The sequence below is a fragment of the Aotus nancymaae genome, unplaced genomic scaffold (genome assembly GCF_030222135.1).
Source record: "Aotus nancymaae isolate 86718 unplaced genomic scaffold, 86718_ANA_hifiasm-v0.15.2.pri h1tg000049l, whole genome shotgun sequence".
Taxonomy (NCBI): Eukaryota; Metazoa; Chordata; class Mammalia; order Primates; family Aotidae; genus Aotus; species Aotus nancymaae.
The window spans coordinates 10,243,705-10,257,207 of NW_026988463.1; the positions used below are offsets into that span (position 1 = coordinate 10,243,705).

A 13,503-nucleotide genomic window follows, 5' to 3' on the forward strand; every position below is an offset into this window, starting at 1 on the left:
CCATCTCTACAACACATACAAACATTATCCAACTCCTGACCTCAAGTGATTCACCCACCTCAGCCTCCCAAAGTGTGGGGATTACAGGTGTGAGCCACTGCTCCCAGCCTCTTCCCTACTTTATAAGCAGGCGAGAGGACAAGTTCATTATCTCTTAAGTGCACCTCAAAAGTTTATATCCAAAATAGTTTTAAAACTAAATTGATTTTTTTTTCCAGCAAACTCATTTGGTAGCAAAGCCTACTTGTGACTATTTATGGTGTAAAGGAGGAAAAACTTTCCCCTACCCTCTTATGTTCTTTTTGGTGGTGCAGTGTGGGGCGGGCTGCAAATTAAACTGAAGAAAGGTAGATTAACAAGAGAAAAAAGGCTTATATGTATGCACACAGGAGCCAGCAAAAGAAGTAGCTTGCTGGGCCGGACACAGTGGCTCACGCCTGTAATCCTAGCACTTTGGAAAGCCAGGGCAGGTGGATCACCTGAGGTCAGGAGTTCAAGACTAGCCTGACCAACATGGAGAAACCCTGTCTCTACTAAAAATACAAAATTAGCCGAGCGTGGTGGTGGGCACCTGTAATTCCAGCTACTCAGGAGGCTGAGGCAGGAGAATCGCTTGAACCCAGGAGGCAGAGGTTGCAGTGAGCCAAGATTGTGTCATTGTACTCCAGCCTGGGCAACAAGATTGAAACTCCGTCTCAAAAAATAAATAAAGAAAGAAAGAAGTAACTTTGTTGACTAAGTACAGTGACTCATGCCTACAATCTAGAACTTTGGGAGGCCGAAGCAGGGAATTGCTTGAGCTCAGAAATTTGAGACCAGCCCCGACAACATGGTAAAACCCTGTCTTTACAAAAAGTAAAAAAAAAATAATAATAATAGCTAAGTGTGGTGGCACATGCCTATAGTCTCAGCTACTGGGGAGGCTAAGAGGTGGACGGATTGCTTGAGCCTGGGAGGTTGCAGTAAGCTGTGACTCTGCTACTGCACTCCAGTCTGGATGACAGAGTGAGACGGTTTCAAAAAAAAAAAAACACTAGCTTGTTCATTAAATGATTAGAATTGAAGACTTCTACACCTAAGGGAAAAGGGAGGGGAGAAAAAAGGCTCTTAGGAGAAGAAAAAATAGGTTTCTTTAGGAAAGACAAACAGGATTGTAGGAGAAAAAATGAGAAGTAAAGTCTGCGGTAATGTTTGTTTATGCAGGTGCAAGTGTCTTTCTGGTTCTTGGCTATGACTCTCTCAAAGAGAGAGGGTTTATGGTAGCCTTATTTCCCAGAAGATTCTACTTTTAGTCAAATGAAGGCAGCTCCCAGAAGGCTTCTTTTTTTCTTTCTTTTTTTTTGAATCAGAGTTTCATTCTTGTTGCCCAGACTGGAGTGCAATGGTACGATCTTGGCTCACTGCAACCTCCTCCCAGATTCAAGCAATTCTCCTGCCTCAGCCTCCCCAGTAGCTGGGATTACAGGCATTCGCCACCACGCCCGGCTACATTTGTATTTTTAGTAGAGATGGGGTTACTCCATGTTGGTCAGGCTGGTCAGGTTGGTCTCAAACTCCCGACCTCAGATGATCTGCCCACTTCAGCCTCCCAAAGTGCTGGGATTACAGGCGTGAGCCACTGCGCCTGGTCCCAGAAGGCTTCTTTCCACATCTGTTGAATCTCAAATGTCTTCGGCTTAAAATAATAAGCAAGCTAGGGTTGTGTCTGAGCTGGGAACCCAGCCAGGGCTGAGAGGGAGGGGATTTACTTCCTTTCCACATAAGCCTCTCTCTCTGCAGGCTATATGGGCTTCCTCACAGCATGGTGGCTGAGTGCCTAGAGAGTGTCCAAGGGACAAGAAGCAGAAGCTGCCCCTGTCTAAAGGTGGGCCCAGAAACTGACACAGCATCACTTCTACTTCATGGTAGTGGTTGAGTCATTGAAGATTAGTAGTCCCAGATCTTGATGGGAGCAGGGCCATAGAATTTCAGGATCTGTTTTAAATTGCCATACTGCCCTACTCATTCTTCAAATAGAAGTTCCAATACTACCCCTTCCGAGAAGTTTCCTACACTCTTGAAAGAGTGCACGGGACTGAGCACAGTGGCTCATAACTGTAATTACAGCACTTAGGGAGGCTGAGGTAGGAGGATTGCTTGAGGTCGGGAGTTTGACACCAGCCTAGGGAACACGGTGAGACCCTGTGTCTACAAAAAATGAAAAGTAAAAATTAGTCAGGCTAATTGGTGAGAGGGTTGCTTGAGCCCAGGAGTTTGAGGCTGCAGTGTGCTGTAATCATACTTCAGCCTGGGTGATAGAGTGAGACCTTGTCTCTAAAAAAATTTTTTTTTTAAAGTGCAAAGTGCTCCTTCTTTGTGTTTACTTGTGGTACGTAGAGAAACTTCCTTTTAAAAATCAACTTTAAGGAGGTATAACTTGTAATAAAATTCCCCTATTTTGGCCAGGCACAGTGGCTCATGCCTGTAATCCCAGCACTTTGGGAAGCTGAGACGGGTGGATCACTCTGAGATCAGGAGTTTGAAACCAGCCTGGCCAACACAGTGAAACTCCTTCTCTACTAAAATACAAAAATTAGCTGGGTGTGGTGGCAGGCACCTGTAGTCTCAGCTACTCAGGAGGCTGAAGCACGAGAATCGTTTGAACCTGGGAGGCAGAGGTTACTGTAAGCTAAGATCAAGCCACTGTACTCCACCCTGGGCAACAGAGCAAGACTCTGTCTCAAAAAAAATAAATATTCTATTTTAAAAACTATATAGGGCTAGGTATGGTGGCTCATGCCAGAAATACCACCACTATGGGAGTCCGAGGCAGGCAGATCACTTGAGGTCGGGAGTTCAAGACCAGCCTGGCCCACTTGGTAAAAACCCATCTCTACTAAAAACATTTTTTTTTTAATTAGCCAGATGTGGTGGCATGTCCCTGTAATCCCAGTTATTTGGGAGGCTGATGCAGGTGAATCGCTTGAAACTGGGAGGTGGAGGTTGCAGTGAACCAAGATCACTCCACTGCACTCCAGCCTGGGTGACAGAGGGAGATACACCATGGACTTGCCCTGAATTCTTTCTTGCATGAGATCTAAGAACCGTCTCTTGGGGTCTGGTTCAGGACTCCTGTCCTGTAACAGCCCAACTCCCCCACGGTCTCTTCCATAGAAGCTGAAGTTCCTCCATCTGCCTAAGATCTAGACCCATGATGGAGAACAGTTGTGTTTTCTTTCTCTCCCGTTAACACTAATAATTTAACCACACCTGAGTATAATGACTGTCACCAGAAATCAATTAAATTATAAAGAGAACTACTTACACGTTAGTCTCTGCTCGTGGATTCACTAATTCTTAGTGACCACTTCCATCGAATTCTCATCTCCTCCTTCCCGTCACCTGTTTAACTGAGAGCTAAGCTCCCATTCTCTCTGTAAACTCAAGATGGAATAGAAGCCTTTTTATTTCACTGGGATGTCAAATCTTCATTTTGAAAGCTCCAGTGTAAGGCCAGGAGTGATGGCTGATGCCTGTAATCCCAGCACTTTGGGAGGCTGAGGCAGGTGGATCACCTGAGGCCAGGAGTTTGAGACCAGCCTGGACAACCTAGTGAAACACTGTCTCTACTAAAAATACAAAAATTAGCTGGGCATGGTAGCATGCACCCGTAATTACAGTTGCTCAGTAGGCTGAGGCAGGGTAATCTCCTGAAACCAGGAGAAAGAGGTTGCAGTGAGCCGAGATTGTGCTATGGCACTCCAGCCTGGGCAACAAGAGTGAAATTTCATCTCAAAAATAGAAACAAAACAAGAAAGCTCCCGTGTATATGTGTTAAACAAATTTTTTTTTGAGTCAGAGTTTCATTCTTGTTGCCCAGACTGGAGTGCAATGGTACGATCTTGGCTCACTGCAACCTCCTCCCAGATTCAAGCAATTCTCCTGCCTCAGCCTCCCCAGTAGCTGGGATTACAGGCATTCGCCACCACGCCCGGCTACATTTGTATTTTTAGTAGAGATGGGGTTACTCCATGTTGGTCAGGCTGGTCAGGTTGGTCTCAAACTCCCGACCTCAGATGATCTGCCCACTTCAGCCTCCCAAAGTGCTGGGATTACAGGCGTGAGCCTTTTCTCCCACTAATCAATCTACCTCATCTGAGTGATTTTTCAGCAAACATTTAAGTGGCCAAGTGCCTTGGCCGCAGCCCTGGTATCCTTATAAGAAGGCCACAAGGAGGCATGGAGAAGCAGAGAGAATGGAGAGGCAGAGGCTTTGGAGTGATGCAGATGCAGGTCCAGGAACGCCAAGGACAACCTGAAGCTACCATTCTAGAAGAGGCAGGAGGGATCCTCCCCTGAGGCCTTCAGAGCAAGCAGGGTGTGACCGACACCCTGAATTTTGACTCCAAGCCTTCTAAACGGTAAGAGAATACATTTTTGTTTTTTCAAGTCACCCTATTTGTAGTAATTTGTTATGGTTGCTCTAAGAAATGAATATGTTACCAGAAAGGGGTCCCGGCTGGGCGCTGTGGCTCGCGCCTGTAATACCAGCACTTTGGGAGGCTGAGGTGAGCAGATCACCTGAGGTCAGGAGTTCGAGACCAGCCTGACCAATGTGGAGAAACCCTATCTCTACTAAAAATAGAAAATTAGTCAGGCTTGGTGGCACATGCCTGTAATCCCAGCTACTTGGGAGGCTGAGGCAGGAGAATCGCTTGAACCCAGGAGGCAGAGGTTGCAGTGAGCCAAGATCACATCGCTGCACTCCAGCCTGGGAGACAGAGCAAGACTCCACCTCAAAACAGAAAAATAAATCCATCCATGTACTTTTAGACATTTAGGTTTGCTCTGTATATCAGCTATTGTGAATAATGCTCCCAAGAAACATGAGAGTGCAGACATCTGTTTGGCATACTGTTTTCATTTCTTTTGGGTATATAGCCAGCAGTAAGATTGCTGGATCATATGGTAATTCTAGCTTTAGTTTCTGGAGGAAACTCCATCCTGTTTTCCAAAATGGCTCTACTAATTTACAGTACCACCAATAGTATATATGAGTTCCCTTTTCTCCACATTCTTGACAAAACTTTTTGTCTTTAATCTTTTTAACAATAGGCAATTTAACAGGTGTGAGGTGATATCTCATTGTGTTTTGAATTTGCATTTCTCTGGTGATTAGAGATGTTGAGAATTTTTTCATATATCTGTTGGCCATTATATATATATATGTGTGTATGTGTATACATACGTGCATATATATGTGTGTGTATATGTGTATCTGTTCTGGAGGAATTTCGCCTGACAAGAAACCCAAACAGCACTCAGAGGGTCAGAGGAACGCAGCTTATTACACAGGCGGGCCCAGAGGGGTTCATATCCAAAGGTCTGGACCCCAGCCTGAGTCAGTACACAGCTTTTATAGGTTAGGGGCAGGAGAGGTAACTTAAGATTTTAGGCAATTTTGCAGGGGGCTTTTTGGCTAGTAAGCAGGAAGCAGATGAACACAAGCACAAAAGCAGATAAGGTAGTTGAGGCAGCTAATTTAGGCACTCAGGAAATTAGGCACTCAGGAAATTTTCTTCAACAAGATTTTCACACAGGCCTTCCATCTCATATCTATTTATATATATATATATATATAGTGTGTGTGTGTGTGTGTGTGTGTGTGTGTGTGTATGTGTGAAGGGATCTTGCTATGTTGTCCACGCTTCAGCGTGGTGGTGCAATCTCAGCTCACTGCAACCTCTGCCTCCTGGGCTCACGTGATCCTCCCACCTCAGCTTCCTGAGTAGCTGGGACCACAAGGGCATGCCACCATGCTTGGCTAATTTTTTATAATTTTGGTTGAGACAGGGTTTTGCCATGTTGCCCAAGCTATTCTTGAACTCCTGACCTCAAGTGATCTGCCTGCCTCTACCTCCCAAAGTGCTGAGATTACAGGTATAAGCCACTGTGCCCAGCCTCTGTATTTCTTCTTTTGAAAGATGTCTATTTAAGTCCTTTGCCTATTTTTAAATTGGATTTCTTGTTTTCTTGTTATTGAGTAGTTTGAGTTCCTTGTATATTTTATATATGATTCCCTTATCCAATATATGACATGCACATATTTTTACTTAGAAACAGATTGATTTCTCTTTTTTGAGACAGAGTCTTACCCAGGGTGGAGTACAGTGGCACAACCTTGGCTTGCTGCAACCTCGACCTCCCAGGTTCAAAATGATTCTCCTGCCTCAGACTCCTGAGTAGCTGGGATTACAGGCATTCATCACCACACCTGGTCAATTTTTGTATTTTTAGTAGAGATGGGGTTTCTCCATGTTGGTCAGGTTGGTCTTGAACTCTCGAACTCAGGTGATCTGCCTCAGCATCCCAATGTGCTGGGATTACAGGCATGAGCCATGACGCCTGGCCTGTTTTTTTTTTTTATTTTTATTTTGTTTTTTGGGGTATTTTTCTAGATGGAGTCTCCCTCTGTTTCCCAGGCTAGAGTGCAGTGGCTCTATCTTGGCTCACTGTAACCTCCACCCTGCCCCCCGGGGTTCAAGTGATTCTCCTGCCTTAGCCTCCCAAGTAGCTGGGATTACAGGCATGTGCCACAATGCCTGGCTAGATTTTATATTTTTAGTAGAGACAGGGTTTCACCATGTTGGCCAGGTTGGTCTCGAACTCCTGACATCAAGTGATCCACCTGTCTCAGCCTCCCAAAGTGCTGGGATTACAGGTGTGAGCCACCACACCAGCCCTGATTGATTTTTTTTTTTTTTTTTGAGACAGGGTTTCACTTGTGTTGCCCAAGCTGGAGTGTAATGACTCAGTCTCGGCTCATTGCAACCTCCACGTCCCAGGTTCAACAGTTCTCCTCCCTCAGCCTCCTGAGTAGCTGGGATTACAGGCATGTGCCCCCATGCCCACCTAATTTTGTATTTTTAGTAGAGACAGGGTTTCTCCATGTTGGTCAGGCTGGTCTCGAACTCCTGACCTCAGGTAATCTGCCCGTCTTGGCCTCCCAAAGTGTTGTTGGGATTACAGGCATGAGCCACTGCACCCAGCACCAAATTGATTCTTTTTTTGTTGTTGTTTTGTTATATCATAAGATATTTATTCTAAATTAGATCCAATTCTTGTCTTATAGTTTTTTGGTATTTTATACTTCCTATTGACAAAAATAAAATTCTAGCTGCCCAAGCAACTTATTCTGAGTTTTTATTCTTCTTACTAAACACACAAACATTATTTTATCCTTAAGAAACAAAGTACTTAAGGATTATATTTTATAATCCTTAATATTAATATTTTATTTTAATTGTGAAAATGTATTCCATAAATTAAGTAATTATTAAATACTGGTAACATGGTTAATTAAATAAAATGTAATTATTGATAATCCTTAAATTATTAAGAAAGTATGTATGTTAACTACATTTATGTTATAGCAATCAAAGAGGCATTATTAGTAATTGTAATACAAGTTAACACAGAAAAATATTTTTTCACACAGCACCTTGTTGTCATGGAATAATACAGGTAAAAACACTGTAATATAGATGTGCTGTGTTGAGAATTAATATAACTCCTATTGTGTTCTTAATGCTATGTGTTTTCTTGAATTCTTTTTTTAAAATTTATTTGTTATAATTTCTGGGGTACATGTGCAGAATGTGCAGGTTTGTTACATAGGTATACACGTGCCATGGTGGTTTGCTGCATCCATCACCCAGTCATCTACATTAGGTATTTCTCCTAATGCTATCCTCCCCACTGCCCCCACTCCCTGCTATCCCTCCCCTAGCCTCCACACCCCCAGACAGGCCCTGGTGTGTGATATTCCCCTCCCTGTGCTCATGTGTTCTTGTTGTTCAACTCCCACTTATTAGAACATGTGGTGTTTGGTTTTCTGTTCTTGTGTCAGTTTGCTGAGAATGATTGTTTCCAGCTTCATCCAAGTCCCTGCAAAGGTCATGAACTCATCCTTTTTTATGGCTGCATAGTCTTCCATGGTGTATATGTGCCACATTTTCTTTATCCAGTCTATCATTGATGGGCATTTGGGTTGGTTCCAAGTCTTTGCTATTGTGAACAGTGCCACAATAAACATATGTGTGCATGTATCTTTATAATAGCATGATTTATAATCCTTTGGGTATATCAAATGGAATGTCTATTTCTAGATCCTTGAGGAGTCACTACACTGTCTTCCACAATGGTTGGACTAATTTACACTCCCACCAGTGTATAAAAGCATTCCTATTTCTCCACATCCTTTCCAGTATCTGTTGTCTCCTGATTTTTTAATGATCGCCATTCTAACAGGTGTGAGATGGTATCTCAGTGTGGTTTTGATTTGCATTTCTCTAATGACCAGTGATGATGCGCTTTCTTTCATATGTTTGTTGGCTGCATGAATGTCTTCTTTTGCGAAGTGTCTGTTCATATCTTTCACCCACCTTTTGATGGGGTTGGGTTTTTTTTGTAAATTTATTTAAGTTCTTTGTAGATTCTGGATATTAGGCCTTTGTCAGATGGGGAGACTGCAAAAATTTTTTCCCATTCTGTTGGTTGTTGGTTCACTCTAATGATAGTTTCTTTTGCTGTGCAGAAGCTGTGGAGTTTGATTAGGTCCTATTTGTCTATTTTGGCTTTTGTTGCTATTGCTTTTGGTGTTTTAGTCATGAAGTCCTTGCCTATGCCTATGTCCTGAATGGTTTTCCCTAGGTTTTCTTCTAGGGTTTTTATGGTGTTAGGTCTTATGTTTAAATCTTTAATCCATCTGGAGTTAATTTTTGTATAAGGTGTAAGGAAGGGATCCAGTTTCTGCTTTCTGCACATGGCTAGCCAGTTTTCCAAACACCATTTATTAAATAGGAAATCCTTTCTCCATTGCTTGTTTTTGTCAGGTTTGCCAAAGATCAGATGGTTGTAGATGTGTGGCATTGTTTCTGAGGACTCTGTTCTGTTCCATTGGTCTATATCTCTGTTTTGGTACCAATACCATTGCTGTTTTGATTACTGTAGCATTGTGGTATAGTTTGAAGTCAGGTAGTGTGATGCCTCCAGCTTTGGGTTATTTTTGTTGTTGTTGTTTTTTGTTTTGTTTTTGCTAAGGATTGTCTTGGCTATGCAGGCTCTTTTTTGGTTCCATATGAAGTTTAAACTTTTTTTTTCAGTTCTGTGAAGAAAGTCAATGATAGCTTGATGGGGGTAGCATTGAATCTATAAATTACTTTGGGCAGCATGGCTATTTTCACAATATTGATTCTTCCTAACCATAGCATGGAATGTTTTTCCATCTGTTTTTGTCCTCTCTTATTTCCTTGAGCAGTGGTTTGTAGTTCTCCTTGAAGAGGTCCTTCACATCCCTTGTTAGTTGCATTCCTAGGTATTTTATTCTCTTTGTAGCAATTGTGAATGGGAGTTCATTCATGATTTGGTTCTCTGTCTGTTATTGGTGTATAGAAATGCTTGCGATTTTTTGCACATTGATTTTGTATCCTGAGACTTTGCTGGAGTTGCTTATCAGCTTAAGGAGATTTTGGCCTGAGACGATGAAGTCTTCTAAATATACAATCAAGTTGTCTGCAAATGGAGACAATTTGACTTTCTCTTTTCCTAATTGAATACCATTATTTCTTTCTCTTGCCTGATTGCCCTGGCCAGAACTTCCAATACTATGTTGAATAGGAGTGGCAAGAGAGGGCATCCTTGTCTTGTGCCAGGTTTCTTTTTTTTTCTTTTTTCTTTTTTTTTGAGATGAAGCCTCGCTCTGCCACCCAGGGTGTAGTGCAGTGGCAAGATCTTGGCTCACCACAACCTCTGCCTCCCAGGTTCAAGAGATTCTCCTGCCTCAACCTCCTGAGTAGCTGGATTGCAGGCGCATGCGACCACACCCAGCTAATTTTTGTATTTTTAGTAGAGACAGGGATTCACCATGATGGGCAGGCTGATTTCGAACTTCTGACCTCGTGATCCCCCCACCTCAGCTTCCCAAAGTGCTGGGATTACAGGCATGAGCCACCGAGCCCAGCAAGTCTTGTGCCAGTTTTCAAAGGGATGCTTCTAGTTTTGCCCATTCAATATGATATTGGCTGTGGGTTTGTCGTAAATAGCTCTTATTATTTTGAGATACATTCCATTGATACCTAATTTATTGAAAGTTTTTAGCATAAAGGACTGTTGAATTTTGTCAAAGGCCTTCTCTGCATCTATTCAGATAATCATGTGGTTTTTGTGTTTGGTTCTGTTTATGTGATGGATTACATTTATAGATTTGCATATTGAACCAGACTTGCATCCCAGGGATGAAGCCAACTTAATTGTGATGGATAAGCTTTTTGATGTGCTGTTGGATTCAGTTTGTCAATATTTTATTGAGGATTTTCACATTAATGTTCATCATGGATATTGGCCTAAAATTCTCTTTTTCAGTTGTATCTCTGCTAGGTTTTGGTACAAGGATGATGTTGGTCTCATAAAATGAGTTATGGAGGACTCCTTCTTTTTGTATTGTTTGGAATCGTTTCAGAAGGAATGGTACCAGCTCCTCTTTGTACCTCTGGTAGAATTCGGCTGTGAACCCATCTAGTCCTGCACTTTTTTTGGTTGGTAGGCTATTAATTGCTTCCCAATTTCAGACCTTGTTATTGGTCTATTCAGAGATTCGACTTCTTGGTTTAGTCTTGAGAGGGTGTAACTTTCTAGGAATTTATGTATTTCTTCTAGATTTACTGGTTTATTTGCTTAGCCATGTTTGTAGTAATCTCCAATGGTAGTTTGTATTTCTGTGGGATCGGTGGTGATATCCACTTAATCATTTTATTATTTTTTATTGTTTATTTGATTATTCTCTCTTTTCTTTTTTATTATTCTGGCTAGTGGTCTATCCTGTTGATCTTTTCAAAAAACCAGCTCGTGGATTTATTGATTTTTTGAAGGGACTTTTCTGTCTCTATCTCCTTCAGTTCTGCTCTGATCTTAGTTATTTCTTGTCTTCTGTTAGCTTTTGAATTTATTTTGTAATAACCAAGTGATTTAGAAGGAATGCGCCACACACTGAGTTCCAAATTAAGAGTCCTTTTTATTAGCCAGCGACCAAGAGACAGCTAGTGCTCAAAGTTCTCTCAGCCCCAAGGAAGGGGCTTATCTTTTATACCTTGATTTAGGTAGGGGAGGGAATACCTCGCTGAAGCAGAATTTTATAGAAGCAGAGAAGCAGGTTAGAGGAAGGGGCTGTGGGCAAAGGTGTTTTCCATACAATTACCAAGAAGTGGGGTGCCCAGCCTCCTTCTACACAATTTTCAAAGGGAAACAGGGGTAATCAGGCTCCTTCAACACAATGATCAAAGGGAAACCTTTTTCTTACAATAACGGGGGAGGTATGCTAAACAAGATGCGGTTACAATGGTGACAAGTGTTAAGAACAGTACCTTCAATGCTTCTAAGTGCAGCATGACCCAATTATGCACCCAAAGGGGCTGTGGTAAGGAGGGGGAAGCCAGGTTGGAGTTTGCAGCTAAGATGGAGTCAGTGATGCTAGCCCAGGGTAGGTTATTACATTCTCCACTTGTGTTTTTGGGGAGTCAAAGCATTGCCTCCTCAGTTACAACAAGGGGGTTATAATGGCTCCTGAGATACATGAGTTTAATAGAATTTATGTGCTGCCTTATCAAAGTAAGGAGCCAGTTTAATAGACAGGGTCCAAAGATTAAGCCTAACAGGAGAAGGAGAAGAGGTCCCATTAACCCAGTTACTAAAGTAGTTAACCATGGGCTCCAGTTACACATGCTTTGGAACCATGAGGCATTCCTCTCTCATTCTCGTTGACGTCTATCTAAATTGTCCTGGACCTTTTGGAGGGTGTCTTTTATGACCCTGGAGTTGTTAGCATAAAAACAACAGCTTTCTCCCAGTGCTGCACATAAACCTCCTTGGGAGAGGAATACTAGATCTAAGCCTCGGCTATTCTGGAGAACTGCCTCAGCTAAGGATCCTACTTGGGCATGTAACATCTTTATGTCAGACTGGATGTTTCTTAAATCAGAGTCTACTTGTTGAGTTAGAGACACTAGTCCAGTTTCTCCCTGGACCAGGGCTGCAGTGCCAATGGCCACTGATCCAACTACACTGAGACCAGCTAGGACGGGTACAATGAGGGGGACACCTCAATGAGACCTGGAGTGTAGTCCCGGAGGAGTGAGGAGGTGTCCTCCTTCTGGTCCACTGTACACATAGACCTGGGAAGCACATGGACCAACACACACAGGACAGGTCCAGGTTCAGTCCCACTGATGCAGCGGGTGAGGCCTGAAGTGCAGGCCAACCAAGTATTGTTGGGTGCTTGGTAGGAGACTGAAATGTTTAAGGTAGTAAGTAGAGACTGGTTACAGGTAGCCTGAAAAGGAGAATTAGATAGTTTATACCCATTGCTGATTAGGCAGGTGGTGTTTCCAGCAACATCCCCTAGCATAAGGAAACAGGGGAGCATCTGGCAGGTCAGAGGACTGGAGTTGAGAGGGGCCACAACTCCTACTCCAATATGGTGTGGGGGTTTTGCCTTCAGGCCCAGCCAGCAATCCTGAGCCAATTGAGGCTGGGTGTTATTAAGGAGGAGATGTGCTCCTTTTAGTATGGACGTTAGGCTGGGTTGGAGATGCTCGCTTTGAAGCTGGGATGGGGAAGCTAGGACTGGTGATGGGGTTGTTGAGCTGGCTGATTTGGGTGAGCTGACCAAGCTGACTTGGTTAGGGTGTAGACAAAACATGGGGTCACCCAGATTAGTTAGGGGACCGATTTGCTTAGGTGGGTGCCAGGGGACTAGAAGCCTTTTTTGGAAGCCCTTTTGGATTATGAACATGGATCCAAGGTCAAAACCTGTCATATGCAATCTAAATCCCCAGGACATGCTGTAATACCAATGAGCTAAATTGGGGCCGTGGATGGTTAAGACAATAGGGTTGCAGTTCTCCCTTATAACACCACCAAGGGCAAGACCCATGAACGATAGACAGAGTGGAGGATTGGTCTATCCTTGGTCCCCCAGGATAGGTTGCCAGGGTAACACAAGACCAGCAAGGGCAGAATTTATAACTCTGTTGGCATTCAACATCAGGATGGTCTCCTGGACACAGGTAGAAGTCAATTGACTAGAGCCTTTGTTCAGCCTCGCCTGATTCTCCACATGTGGTGTACCTGTGTCCGAATCCTTCGGCAAGGTCGAGAGCACCCCTGGAGGCAGAGCCTTTCCTCATGTGTTGAATCCTGGCTTGGGGAGTACGAATTGGGGAACAAAGTAACACATATCAAATTTAAGAAGGACCTGGTTGGAAGTAACTTCTTCCCAGGAGGTATTTGCGAGCACGCGACCATTTCTGAAGTCAGTAAGGAGAAAAGAGTAGAGGGCATGACTAGAGGAAACAGACAGATGGAGAAGAGGATAATAGGAATTATCTGGGGGGGTTCTACCCGACTTAGGTGCAACTTTAACGGGCCTGGGCCAGGCTGTGAGACCCATGTTTCTTCTTGATGTTTACT

The 13,503-nt window shown here is 43.2% G+C and overlaps 1 protein-coding gene across 3 annotated transcripts in view; it reads left to right on the forward strand.

Moving 5' to 3' along the window:
• The first annotated feature begins 4,094 nt into the window (after nucleotides 1-4,094).
• Nucleotides 4,095-13,503, forward strand: part of ATF7IP2 (activating transcription factor 7 interacting protein 2) — a 130,166-nt gene continuing 120,757 nt past the window's right edge. For all 3 annotated transcript variants that reach the window (XM_064362450.1, XM_064362451.1, XM_012448295.3), the window contains exon 1: nucleotides 4,095-4,400. The gene's annotated coding sequence lies outside the window, so the exon portion shown is untranslated. The remainder of the gene's footprint in view (nucleotides 4,401-13,503) is intronic.